This window comes from Macrobrachium nipponense, chromosome 8 (genome assembly GCF_015104395.2).
Source record: "Macrobrachium nipponense isolate FS-2020 chromosome 8, ASM1510439v2, whole genome shotgun sequence".
NCBI lineage: Eukaryota > Metazoa > Arthropoda > Malacostraca > Decapoda > Palaemonidae > Macrobrachium > Macrobrachium nipponense.
The window spans coordinates 65,166,869-65,180,856 of record NC_087203.1 but is presented as its reverse complement, the minus strand read 5'-3'; the positions used below and the strand labels follow the sequence as shown (position 1 = coordinate 65,180,856).

Below are 13,988 nucleotides of genomic sequence, written 5' to 3'. Positions count from 1 at the left end.
ATATATATACTATATATATATATATATATATATATATATATATATAGTATATACACCATGTAGCACATACATACGTATATACTTATGTTCCTAGGACATATGGTCACAGAAGCAGAGTCAAAATACCGTGAAAGTTCTCACTACTGAAAAGAATGCAAATCTTCTCTTTGATTTCTTCAGTTACCGTTGGACGTTCCGGAGCCTCCGAAGACCTCAGGAGTCTTAGAAAGCGGTGTTGCCACGACAGGGGGTTTGCTGCAGAATACGCCCGATCCCTGGGTCACTACTCCCTTGAGGTGACAAGAGCCTGGAAGATGCTCCGCCCATTTACTGAAGATCGTGTCTTAGTTGTCCTGCGCACTTGTTTAATTCACACAAGTTGGTACGTTATTCGAAGCTTAAAGGTCACGATTTCGCACTCATTCACGCATGCATCCACAAAAACATGACTCTGTATCAATGAGCTTTTAATAAATGCAGACAAAAGTGCCTAAATAATCACTCATTAACAAGTACCTATTGTAGGGCTTGCGTAATTACGTGCATTTAAAACAGCGTATGAGTGTATTATTCATGTATTTATAAGATTTTGAAATGTCTTTCCCAACATATACAACGATAAAAATAATTATATTTAGTAACTTAGTAACCGCCACAAATTTGGAACTGATAAAAATATTAAGAAACGGCGTTTTTATAGGAAGCAATATCCTGTGCAGGTTATTTCTGAGATCTGCTATTTATATCTACGCGTCTTTTGTCCAGCAGAGACAGTTCCATATTATCGTTTTCCGGGAAAAATAATCTGTTTAGATAGTTTTATAAACTCCGGAAAGCCTCTACCAAGAAATCACATCATAGGGATCATTTTTTTATTTTATTTTATTCGTAAAATAAAGTTTTCTAAATAAGTGTAGGATATTATAGATAATAGGTGACTTTCTATACAGCAAGTCAACTGATTAGCTGCTTTATCAACTGAAAGCCTCGTTTTTTCCTGTATAATTACCATATGAAGTTCCTGTAATTAATCAAGAACGATAGCTTCAGTCAATCATAAATCAATTTAAATCATCAGTTCATCTTATCTATTAATATGAAAAATTTTTCAGTTCAGTTAAATCTTCCTTTTAACGTTTCTGTGCTTATTGCACCACATTCGTTTTCACACCGGTTGCCAAAGGTCTGTTGTGTGTTGAATGGCATTCATATATGAAATTAGCCTACTAATTTTAACGGCCATGCCTTTTTTGAGGGTCACCCATTCACCCACTGGTTGTTGCAGTAAAAGTCTGCACACATTCAGGTTAGAAATAAAAAATTGCCATGTGTTCTTTGGTGGATTGTGTTCTTTTTGGAGTGAAAATTAACACATAGTCGGGTTAACTGTTTCTGTGCCCATGCAACATAAGAGCCTCATATCCAAGCTAACCAGACATCCCAAGAGGGTGAAACACTTGAGTCACAAAATAAAAAGTCACAAGTACTATTTCCGATACAGTTAACACAACTAATGAGAAGACCCAATCAAACCTTGAAAAAACACGATAATGGCTTAACAGCGTAACATGTATCATAGGAAACCGGGATACCCATATTTCTTTTTCCTTAATAGTACTTGCGTAGAACAGATAAATGGTATACTTAACAGTTGAGAGGTTAAACATCATATGTAGATAAATGTTGGAATGTTATAGGATGGTCGATATTATGTCTCCTTGATATTAATGACCCCACAACGATTACCTGGTCACAAAACAACCATCTGATACTTGGTTTGGCTAGTTCTTGATAACGGGTAAAAGAGAAATGGTAGCCGAATCAAACTAAATTTCCCCTCTCTTCTGCGTCAATGTTAGCTCAGTTTTGCATCGTTGGCAGGACATAAGTTGACCTAATTATAAATCGCATCTCATATGTTCATGCCTGAATGATCCCCCTACCTGTATTGTCAAGGCATAGTGAGTGTAGCTACTCATCCAGCTGGTTTTCAAGTTGCCTATCAACTCCATATCGGATTATATATATATATATATATATATATATATATATATATATATATATATATATATATGTGTGTGTGTGTGTGTGTGTGTGTGTGTGTGTGTGTGTGTGTGTGTGTGTGTGTGTGTGTGTGTGTGTAGAGGTATCACAAGGAAAACTGGAACGCGGAAAAAATCCAGACCTGTTTTGACATTAGTTTTTAAGGCGCACACACACTCAAATATACCTTGAAGATAATTTATGGCCAAAGGGGATTTCCTCTGATAAATGTTATAATTTATAATCCCATTTGGGTATAAGTTATTCACAATATATAGTGAATTCGATATTAAGCGATATTTGTGGCTTAATATTTGTAAATGAAAAAAGTGACAAAAATTCGCACAGACACATACACACACAAACACACATATCTGTAATATACATAAGTATATGTGTGTGCATAAATATATTCATATATACATATACATACGTACATACATATATATATATATAACGTTGTATTCAGTGAGTCATATTATCAAAATATAAAAAAATCATCTGTCATTTTCATAAGCAGTAATAAACTGCAAGTTTAACATGATCATTAGAAATGAGGAAAAAATAAAAATATGACCCTTGAGCCCGCAAGCAATTTTACCCTACAATACGAATCATTCTAAGAACCCACAGAAGATTTGTTCTTGGAAACTTATTATGAAAAGGCGCGATAAGTGTGCTGCTTGTGAAGAGGCATTACGAATGTCCATCCCTACCTTAATAAAGAGAAATCGTTTCCCTTATTTATCCGAATTCCAGAATAGCGGATGAGCTACAGAGTGTCAGTCTCCTGCCAAAAAGTTTCTCAAGAGAAGCGCATCTTGAAGGACAGGAGTCGATACTTTATCGAGCATATGGATTCGCTCCATTGGAGCTAAGTGGACTTTTCCAGCGGATGGACGTGTCCCGCGTCGTGATTGACACCCTAAATGTCGTCCTGCCTCGGAAAGATTATTTCTTCTCTGTCCTTCGCTGCAGGACCAATAACGTTGCCCGTATCGAGCATGTAATATGCAAGGCCTCTTCGCCTGGTGGAAGGGACTTGTTCTCCTGCAGTGATTTCCCTGAATTTTAAACGAAACAGAACGTTGAATTATGGAATACTAATGTGAGTTCGGGGAATTCTAAACACGGAGTGTGACTTACAATTCCAGAGAGAGCTGTTTGTAAATACATAACATGACAAAGACTGATTTCAAGCGCCGTCCGACTTACAAACGACAAATAGCCTGGCTCAAATTTAAATATGCAAACACAAGAGTACAAAATTGGAATGCTAAGTTATTCTTCTATGTAGTAGAATATGTCATGATTCTGTTTACTTGGAATTCAGTGCAAGATAATCTTATTTATTTCTTCCTCATAAGTTTTTGGAAATGTTTACGTATTCCAGGGAAGCATTTTAATATAGAGTTCATAAAACACGAATCATCCCATCATAGGTAATAATTAACAGATTATACTGAAAATGGCATGTGGTAAGTCTCTCTCTCTCTCTCTCTCTCTCTCTCTCTCTCTCTCTCTCTCTCTCTCTATATATATATATATATATATATATATATATATATATATATATATATATATATATATATATACAAGAGTAAGAGGTACCATGACACGACCTAACAGTAATATACTATATATATATATATATATATATATATATATATATATATATATATATATATATATATATAATCAACTGCCTATTTTTTCAACCAACATTATGAACCATCAGACCTAGTAACGTAAATCTTTGTCGCCGCTTTTGGAGACGTCTACAGTATCACAGAAACCAATGAGACTTCCCGCGACACTTATGGGGAAACGAACAGCTGAAGCCCTGAAGTGAAATGTCTTGTTGTCCTGAGGACCTTTATCAACCTCAGTGAGCTAAGATCCGACTGCTAAATGGTTGTACATCGACAATCAACAATGAAAGCAACAATGGATGTTGATATCAGTTCTGACGAACTCATCAAAAGAATTCGTTTTCTCACTTCTTTTCCACAATATATCAGATAAACGTATCTACAAATTCACACGTATCTTCCCTCCTATCTCACAAGCATTTGGTTCAAATACATGGAAAATCCACAGCAATATGGAGACTCAACTGTATGAGTTTAAACAATATATATATATATATATATATATATATATATATATATATATATATAGTTTAGTTCGGATAACATTCCACCTTTTATCGGTAATCATTTTCATGAAAGAATGTCCATAAATGAATGAAGTAGTATTGTATGGGGTTCAACACAGTGTTGATGAGCCCTCTGTGTGGGTAAGTTTGTTTGTATGGTGTTTTTACGTTGCATGGAACCAGTGGTTATTCAGCAACGGGACCAACGGCTTACGTGACTTCCGAACCACGTCGAGAGTGAACTTCTATCACCAGAAATACACATCTCCCACACCTCAATGGAATGGCCGAGAATCGAATTCACGGCCACCGAGGTGGTACGCCAACACCATACAGACCACCCTATCGAGGCACTTCTGTGTGGGTATGGAGGTTTTCCTCACGTGAGGTTTTATCTTATAATCAGCAACTGAAGTATCAGAGTGACGGTGCAATTTTTCTTATTTTTTCCTGAATCTATGTTTTTTTTTAGCTTTGGAAAAGCGTATGACACATAATCACATAAATGGAATATGCGCTTTCAAATGGCACTCATTAACTCAAGAATTTGTGCATAAATAACTATACTGAAAGGTAGCTTAAAATACTATCCATGTGCATTATTCATGTCGTGTAAAGATGAACAATACTTTTTTTAAAAAGTGCAAAAGCTACAGCACTGCAAGAACAATGCAAATGCTTAGTATTTTATAGTTCCTTTCGGTATAAAGTAGTCATCTATACACATATACCTAATCCTTTAATAATAATAATAATAATAATAATAATAATAATAATAATAATAATAATAATAATAATAATAATAATAATAACGACTCTAACAGAGAAGCGAATAGATATCCTTCTTTAAACGCCAAACTAAATACCACATTCCAGAAACGCTGTAGTCATCGAGGATGTATCCCTATCGTTCATCAAGTAACTATGCTGTTAAGAGTCATCTGCTTCAGTGAGTTCTGATTTTACCATTATGCAATCAGCTCCCTTTAAAGCCGGGTAATCACGATCAGGTTTACCTGTTCGTGGTATGAGCGTCTACACTAAAAGAGTAGACCTGTCAATCAGACCGTCACACTGAGTTTTAGTAACCACTATGACCTTTCATAAAAAGACAGGACAGTTGTCTGGGAAAACGAAAGTCCTTATGAAAGACTCGCAGTTACACAAAACTAAATGAAATAATTAAAAACAAATAAGTAATTTCGGCCTATACTTACAAGATCAAATACATTGACAATTCTTTCGGAAATAATTCAGACATGTTCCATTCAATGCGTAAAACAATGATACATGAAGTAACAGAATATGCCGTATATGTAAGTGTCAAGTTTATTAGAGTATCGGTCGTGCGAGTAGGACGCGTCTGTAGAGTGCTCCATGAAAAGTGCCGAGCTTGCCCGATGTTCAAAACGAGTACGAAGAAGAGGAAGGACAAAGAGAAAAATACTGTAGATAATAAAAGTAGAGGAAAGATCAAACGTCTATCATACGAACATTATCTCACAGTTATTGAAGCAGCACGTAGAGATGGAACACAAAAGAAAATCCAAATCGAGAGTCAGCAACTTGGGGACATTGCTCTGATGAAGCTGATAACGAAGGAACTTGTGAGATATGTGTGTATGGTTCCTCTACAGAAGTTCAGGGGTTGAGGACAAATACACATCCATTCTTCAGAGTGACAACATATTGTATATCTGTAACAATTGCAAGAGGCCTGAACAAAGAACACACAAAAAACTCAGTGAAGATGAGCATGAAGAAATAAAAGCAAACACAGAGATACCATTAGCAAAGTTTATTCAGGATTCGGCTCAGAAAACTAGTGACGTAATGATCAACATTCATGAAATTCAAAACAAAATTGACACTGTTGATAAAGATGTAAAGACCATGACAAACACAGACAAAACTTATGCTGAATCTCTAAAATAAAAAAATAAAAAAAGTGCCTCTGGTTAAATCTACAGACGAAGAGAGCACAACAGCTAATGAAAGGAGGCAAATTATAAGTAAAATAACGGCGCCAGTTGAACGGGTTAAAACGACAAGAGACGGACACTTGTTTGTAAGATTTCAAGATAGGAAAAGCCTAGAAAAGGCAAAACAGGAGATTCAGGAAATTAGCAACATATCAGTGAATGAGAAGGGCAAACTTAAACCGGAAAAAAGTAGTTTATGTCCCGAAGGATGTAGATGACATTGCCAATAACATTAAAATGAAAAATCCCTGGATATGTAATTTCATGAATGAAGAGGACGACCTGAAAAATGTAAAGGAAATGAGAGCCAAAGATGACAAATTTATGCACTATATCATGAAATGCACACCACAACTACGAAAGGCTATTTATGATGGAGGTGACAAATTGTGTATCATGTAGCTATTGCCGAGGCAGAGTTATATGACTGTTACATGCCTTATCAATGCTCTAAGCGCCAGGAATTTGGTCATAGCGCAACAAATTGTAGAATGACCAAGCTTGCCCTAAACTTAATGAAACTCACAAATCAAATGAATGTGCCAGCAACACATTAACGTGTAAAAATTGTGTGAAGAAAGGCCACAGTGATACTAGACATAAAACATTTGATGGAAATATGTGCGTAGTTTATAAAGGCGAAATGTCAAAGGCGAAAAATAATCTTCTGTGCAATTTAATAATAAACATACAGTCCGTAGGAAATAAAACCATCACTAAGAGAAATCTTATAAATGATCACAATCTACACATATGCACGCTAAAAGAGACTTGACTAAATAATAATGTAAGTGATTATTCTAAAATAAAAGAAATGACGCCAGGGTCTCACAACTTTTCCCATGTACAGAGAGAAAACAAAAACGGTGGTGGAGTGGGAAATCTTTGGCAAAAAAGTATACAAAGTATCTGTAATGAACAAAATGTCTGCAGTACATTTGAATACATCAACACCAAAATTACAGACATAAACAAACACATACAAATCACAACAGTTTACATAAACCACCACGTACAAGCAAAAGATCGTTCCTAGTCGAATTCAATGACCTCGACTCGTTAGCTGATAACAAAAATATACCGATTTGTGGTGACTTCGACCTCATCTAGATGATAGCGATGAGAAATATGTCAAAGAATTTAGAGTCACTTGAAATCCACGTCCTCGTAAATGTTGTGAGAAAACCGACATCATTATTGAACCATACTATTGACCTTGTGATACAAAACAAAAACAACGAGATTGTGAGCGACATACTAGATGAGCCTGAATATCTCCCTTACATAACCTAGTTACATTAATTATAAATAGCTGGAAAGGCGTTACACTGAAAAAAATATCACATACAGCAAAAATCCAACTTTAAAGCTGATGAATTTATTGTTGAGAGGAAAAAGAAAATAAGAAAAAAAAAGCCAAACGAGCAGGCGTAATTTGAGGAATACCTCGACAGGTGACCGAGCACCTATGTGTAAGTTGTTTTACAGTCTATAGCAAAAGTATGTTGGCGTCAAACTACAATGATAAATTTCCAGAAAAAGTAAGGCAAATAATAGTTGAAGGAAATGCCAAATGGTTTAACAATGAATTACGTGAAGCTAAGAAAAAGAAAAGAAAGTGGAAGATTTATGGAAAGGATCGAAAGAATCCAGCTGAAAATACCTAAACGAGGATACTCTGAAAACAACAATTTGCAGCCAAATACTTTAGAGGCTTGACTGTTGTAACCTTATATAATACGGTCTCCCCAACTACCGACTAAGAAAATTACAAGGAGTACAAAATAGAGCCACCAGATTAATAAAAGGACTACGTTCCCGTGATAGAATAACCCCAGCACTAATTGAGCTATATTGGCTCCCAGTAAAAGCAGGAATAGAATATACAAAACGTGACCCGACCTCCAGCTTACTGGGAACATGTGCAAGATTTTCCCCTCAGACTTAAGTTGTAAACTTCATATTCCTAACTTTTAACATAAATAAAACAATGCTAAACTGAAACAGAACCTTGTTTCACCAATGAAAATTAAAATTAAAAATATTTTTTCTGTAATAATGTTTAACATCCGCATTATTTATTTATTACATTTTCATTCTAATAAATAAATAAATGTTAAATATCCTATCCTAAAATTCCTGTATCTTTAACTCAACACGAAACACCTTTTTCAGACCTTTTTAGAATTTTCCATAGACCTTTCCTAGCCCCAACAAGAATAACAACAGAGTAGTTTGTCTTACTCCCCTAGTAAACAAAAATACTTCTTAACAGCATTTCAAGCACAAAATTGAGGTGAACCACCAGACATGAGAAACTGCTTAAGCTTCTTTAGACCTGAAAGGAATATTGTAATCAGATATGCAAGTGAAACATATAGGCTATTTGAACCTAGAACAGATTGTCAGTCAGGTGAGAGAGCATTTGTACATTGTGCACCAAGACCATACAACAAAATGCCCCCTGAAGTGAAGATCACACAAGAAGAAAGCAAATTTCAAAAAGAACCAAAGATTCGCCTGTTCTGCATGAGCTACGAAATTGAGGAGAAAACACTAAAAGACAATTATAATACATAAGAAGCACCTTATTTTGAAAACTACAAGGGCCTGCCAGAGAGGGAATCATCCCTTTGGAGTGCTGTACAAAGTAACTCATAGTGCTCATTGCTACTGCTTGGCTGAATTGCAGAAGTAAAATAAGTGTAACCCGGTTGGCTTTGTATTAACGAATCATTTAGGTTTACATTTAGTGTGATAGAACGCGAGCCATTAGAGGATTTGCTTGTTATGCTACTGTTAATAGTACAAATGAGTTTGGAATAAAACATCATCGATAATCACGCCGAAACGTAGAAATGTGGGCCACGGTGTGGAAGTTTTATGCACAAGATGGTCGGGAGCAGAAGTGTCGTCTTCGGTTTACTGTCTGCTCAAGATGTGTGGAAAAAATTTACGCGCTCTTTGTAGGGGTATATTGTGATCAAATACATTATTTTCCTAAATTATGTGATTTGCCTATTTATATATTTTTTATTTTATAAGGTAATGACTGAATAAAGAGCCATCAAGGAATGGTTGTTTACGCCGAATTATGAAGCAGCGGAAGTGGGTCAAGCTGTCTTGATTAATACGTATGACGCCAAAAATAACAGCGAATTTAAAAACTGAATGTGATTAACTTGATAAGGGAAGTTCTTTGCAAAGTGATATTGTAAATGCTTTTCATATTCAGAACTACAGAATAATCTCATTATCAGGTTTGTAGCATGCCAAGGCACCCATGTAATGATAGACATTTAGGTTTCTGGTTAACTTATGTTTACGGCAAATGGTCTTTTGACAGTAAAGGAAAGCATATATCTTTAGGCATTCATACGCTAGATTTTACCGACGGTTGAACGCATATAAAATTTAGGAGAGGTGGAACTTGGTCCACAGTCTTGCCACTTTGTGGGAATCTCCCATCAACCTGTGGAAGAAATGGCCTCTTGTGGGACCCTTTGAGGGAGGACTATTTTTGAATGAGTTTTTTGGGGATTTTTTGTGTGGGTATTCTTTGTGGGAGAAATCTCACTATAATTAAGTTATAAATATTACACTATAAAACATGGATGGATGGAAACAAAGGTTTATCAATATCTAATTCATTGGTTGACCAAAAATATAAAAATGAAATTAATGACTGCATTTATCTTTAGGCAACTTAACAAGTGAACAGGAAATTAAAGGGTGCGGCATAACCCATATACCGTAACCAAAATGTCTTTAAGACACTTCTGCTATTCTGGTCTCTGTTGTATTTGGGCGAGCGTTGTCATAGAGCTAAACTATATCTATTGTTTGTCCGTAAAACACTGAGAGAGGTTGGAGGTTGTTAGAGTGAATAAGTTATTTCTGAGACAGATTGTGGATGTCATTAAACGTACCGAGGAACTTGTTGATATGTATCGAAATTGAATGGAGATAGTTTTGGAGCTTGTATATTCATCAAAGTGCCCTAAGGAAAATCTTCAGAAACTTGTGTTTCAGAGTTACCTCCCACGTAATTGTATCAATTTTGGTAATGAGTTTAATATTTATGCAGCAGAGTGCTCTTTGAATAACAATAAATTTTCTTATGTAAAAGAGAGATGCAAGGATTTTGTGTTTGTCCTTTTAAATCAAGTACAGCTTAGGTTGCCCAGCAATATTGAGACACTGATTGCTCAAGAAATGACATCCAGCAGTTGCCACATCACAAGTGAAAGATAATATTGTGTCAATTGCATGTAAATTCCGGAATACATTTACAGACATGGATAGTTTTGAGAATGGATGGAATATAATCATTTAAATCAGTGGCACAATTCTGGTTTAAAAGACTGTTTGCTTTTGGGCAGCGGTTAGAGAGAGAGAGAGAGAAAAAAAATTCTGCTGAAGCTCTACTTTCCCCTCCTTTTTTAATGCATCAGTGGAGAGAATGTTTCCACAGATGAATGTGGTTCATTCAAAATTAAGAAATTTCTGTCATGTAAGGTCAGTTGAAGCTATACTAAAAATTAGATATGGTTTGTCACGTCATGTATACCTTTCTCACCCCCTGAAGACATGATTTCAAATTTGAATGCTAAGGGAACAGAAGGTACCAGTACTGCAGAAAAAGGAAGAAAAAGAAATTATATCTCTTGAGTCTTGAGAGAGAGAGAGAGAGAGAGAGAGAGAGAGAGAGAGAGAGAGAGAGAGAGAGAGAGAGAGAGAGAGAAGGTAAGGTAAGGTAAGAATTTAAAATGTTATGAAAGTGTTTTTGAAAACTGCAGTAAGATAGAAATAATTTTTCTTAGTGATAGAGTTAGTGTCCGATGGAGCATGTAGTATTTTACATTTCCTGAGATTATTTTTATTTTAAGAAGGTGTTTTACTACAACACGGATTTAGTTTTCTTTAGGAAGATTTTTTTTCTCTTAATTCTCTTAATGATACCATACACATATCATAAGCAGAAGCTATTCTAAATTTCGCGAATCTTGTGCAGCATTGAATTGAAAGTATGATCTATTTTTTATTTTCTACAAAATTTCTGTTTTCACTCCTCATAAAATTATGTTTATGTTGCAGTCTGTCATATGAAAATTACATTAATCTCATTTTTTTGTGCTAATCTTTATTTGTGAGTGGCTAGTTGCCTAATAATATATATATATATATATATATATATATATATATATATATATATATATAAAATGCAAATGCACATGAAAACCCTAAGTATATTTTTTCTGCCATTATAGAATGGCATTTTTTGTGGGGCAAATTTGTGGGAATTTCAACTTATTTGTGGGAATTTTGTTGGAAAAAAAAAAAGTCCTTTACGTGGGAATTTGCTGAAATCAAAGTGGCAACACTGAACTTGGCAGTTGTCAACTTGTCAGTTCTTCTATGGTTCTTAGTGGTGTAGAAATATGGCAACACTGCCAGAGAAGACTGTGTCTCCTGTGACGTTGTCAACTTGTCACTTGTCAGTTGTCAATGTCTCGGTCACCGGGCCGCACGGCCGCCCCTTACTTTCCGTGTACATCGTTGACAGTACCTTCGGTTACCTGTCAGTGTTTAATTTTTTTAATGTGCTCTGTTTAATGGATCTCCTGTAGCGAGAACTTTTAAGGTGAGTTGTTCCAGAGGTTAATGTTTCAGTATGTGTATACTAGTATGATGTCGACCAGTGTTTTAAGTGATAGGATTGGCCTGGGCTACCTATTGGAGAGAGTGATATGATGGAATGGTTGAAGAAGTGAATTTAACCCTCCAGATTGCAGAAAGTAACTAAGACATTTTTGTTCCTGTTTTTAGAGGAGATGCGGTATTTCTGATTAACCGATACACAGGCTTAAGCTAAGCCTATGTTTGGAGATAAGGGAGGAGACGAAGCCGATTCTAATAAAATCAAAGCTAGGCCGAAGGAGTTAGCTAGGCCTAATGGCAGACAGAACAGAAGTTGGTGCATGCGAGTGTCAATTTTTGCTTCAGACACAAATATAGCCTAATATTCTGGAACTGAAATTAATGTTTGTCAGGTGTAGCCTAGTGAATCATGAACATTTCAGACATTCAATTTAGTAGCAATTAGGTAACATGCTGGTATCAGAAATACCGGACCACTTCTGTAGGTATTGGGCACAGTTATGGGAGACCACGCTGTGAAACTTGGTATTTTTGGGTGAGGGAAAACGTGAGATTCATGGTTATAGGCCTATTCTGACCAGACCTAAGCAAGAACACTGGATTCTTACCAATTCCAAGGGATGTGTGCCCCTCTTGGACTCTCCACTTAACCTAGTCTTAGCCCACTTAATCTAGCCTAAGACTATAAATTGAATTGATATAGGGTAAAAAACCGCATGGTACAGGGGTGGACCATTTACGATCAATGTGTACAACCCCAAGAAAAGTACATTATAACGCGTCCTGACACCGGAGTAGAGGTCTTTAGCTCCGTTTCTCACCAACAACAAGTTGCGTCTGATGCCCATCTCCGATGTCAGGACGCGTTATAATGTACTTTTTTTGGGGTTGTACACATTGATCGTACATGGTCCACCCCTGTACCATGCAGTTTTTTACCCTATATAATAAGGTTGAGTCCTAACCTAACTTTGGATGCCGGGTCTTCACCATATACTAGTGAGTGGTGTTCCTTTGAAAATGTGGTTAATTTTATGGGACAGGATATTGGTACGGCGGCCGTATACTGATCGCAATATTTATTGATACGGCTGTGAATTGCGCATGCATTATATATGTTGGCTACTAACCTAACCTAGTAGAAAGTGCTACCTGACCAGGGGGCAGAGCCCCCCTTAAAGAAGAACAAACTTGGAATACTAACATAGGTTAGTACACCAACCCAACGTATGTGACCTACAGGTATACAATTTCAGGAAGTTTGACTCTTCATAGACGTCTATTGCCTTTTTCAGCTTGTTGAAACCTTAATACATCTTTTATAATGAAAACTGATGTATTATTACACAATTCATGTTGGTTGGTCGCAATTTTCTTGCTGCCACTGATATACCTGAGGTGGTAAACAAGGGCTCGTGCATGCACAATTCACAGCCGTACCAATATCTATCGCGATCAGGATACGGCTGCCATACCAATATCCAGTACATAATTTTATCTATCTGGTCGTCATCTGACCAATGCTTATAAGCATAGGCTTATGATAAAACTCGTTAATATGGAGGATGATGTGATGGTGTGGTTGAAGAAGTGAAATTAGTTGTCAATTAGTTGAAAGTGATGGTGTTTGTAATTTATTTTGCCTGTTCTCTTGAGGGTATGTACTGGAGATGGCAGAAGAGGATAATCTGATTGTAATAGAGTTAAAATACTGAATGGACGCTTAGCGGCCACCTCTACCAATTAGTGACCACCTTCTCGAAAATCGGAAATTATGGCCTTAATTTGGGACTTTGGAGAAAAAGCTTACTTCGACAGGAAAGTAAAGGACTTTAGGTGTTTGTTGCTTTGATGTACGCTGGCTCTTGACTAATGTCATCCTGGGTTGCAGGACGTGTTAAAGTACTTTTTCGGTAAGGTGGTCATGCTATGGTAGAGGCTGGCCATTTGGTATTTTACCCTAGTAAATTGAAGTAGGCTGAAGGAGCTAGGTCTATTTACAGACAGGGCCTTTGTAGCATGTGAGAATTTGGTTCATATGAGGGTAAATTTTTGGTTCAAACCTTAATCATGTTCTGGAGTTGAAAGTACCTTTTTACTATGAGAGTGTGTTGTGAATATTTGTGACACTCAGTTTGGTAGCT

At 36.3% G+C, this 13,988-nt stretch overlaps 1 long non-coding RNA gene across 2 annotated transcripts in view; it reads left to right on the top strand.

The window, feature by feature from the left end:
• Positions 1–11,699: 11,699 nt before the first annotated feature.
• The window catches only part of LOC135223277 (uncharacterized), a 561,157-nt gene continuing 558,868 nt past the window's right edge, over positions 11,700–13,988 (top strand). For both annotated transcript variants that reach the window (XR_010316455.1, XR_010316454.1), the window contains exon 1: positions 11,700–11,827. This is a non-coding gene — a long non-coding RNA (uncharacterized LOC135223277). The remainder of the gene's footprint in view (positions 11,828–13,988) is intronic.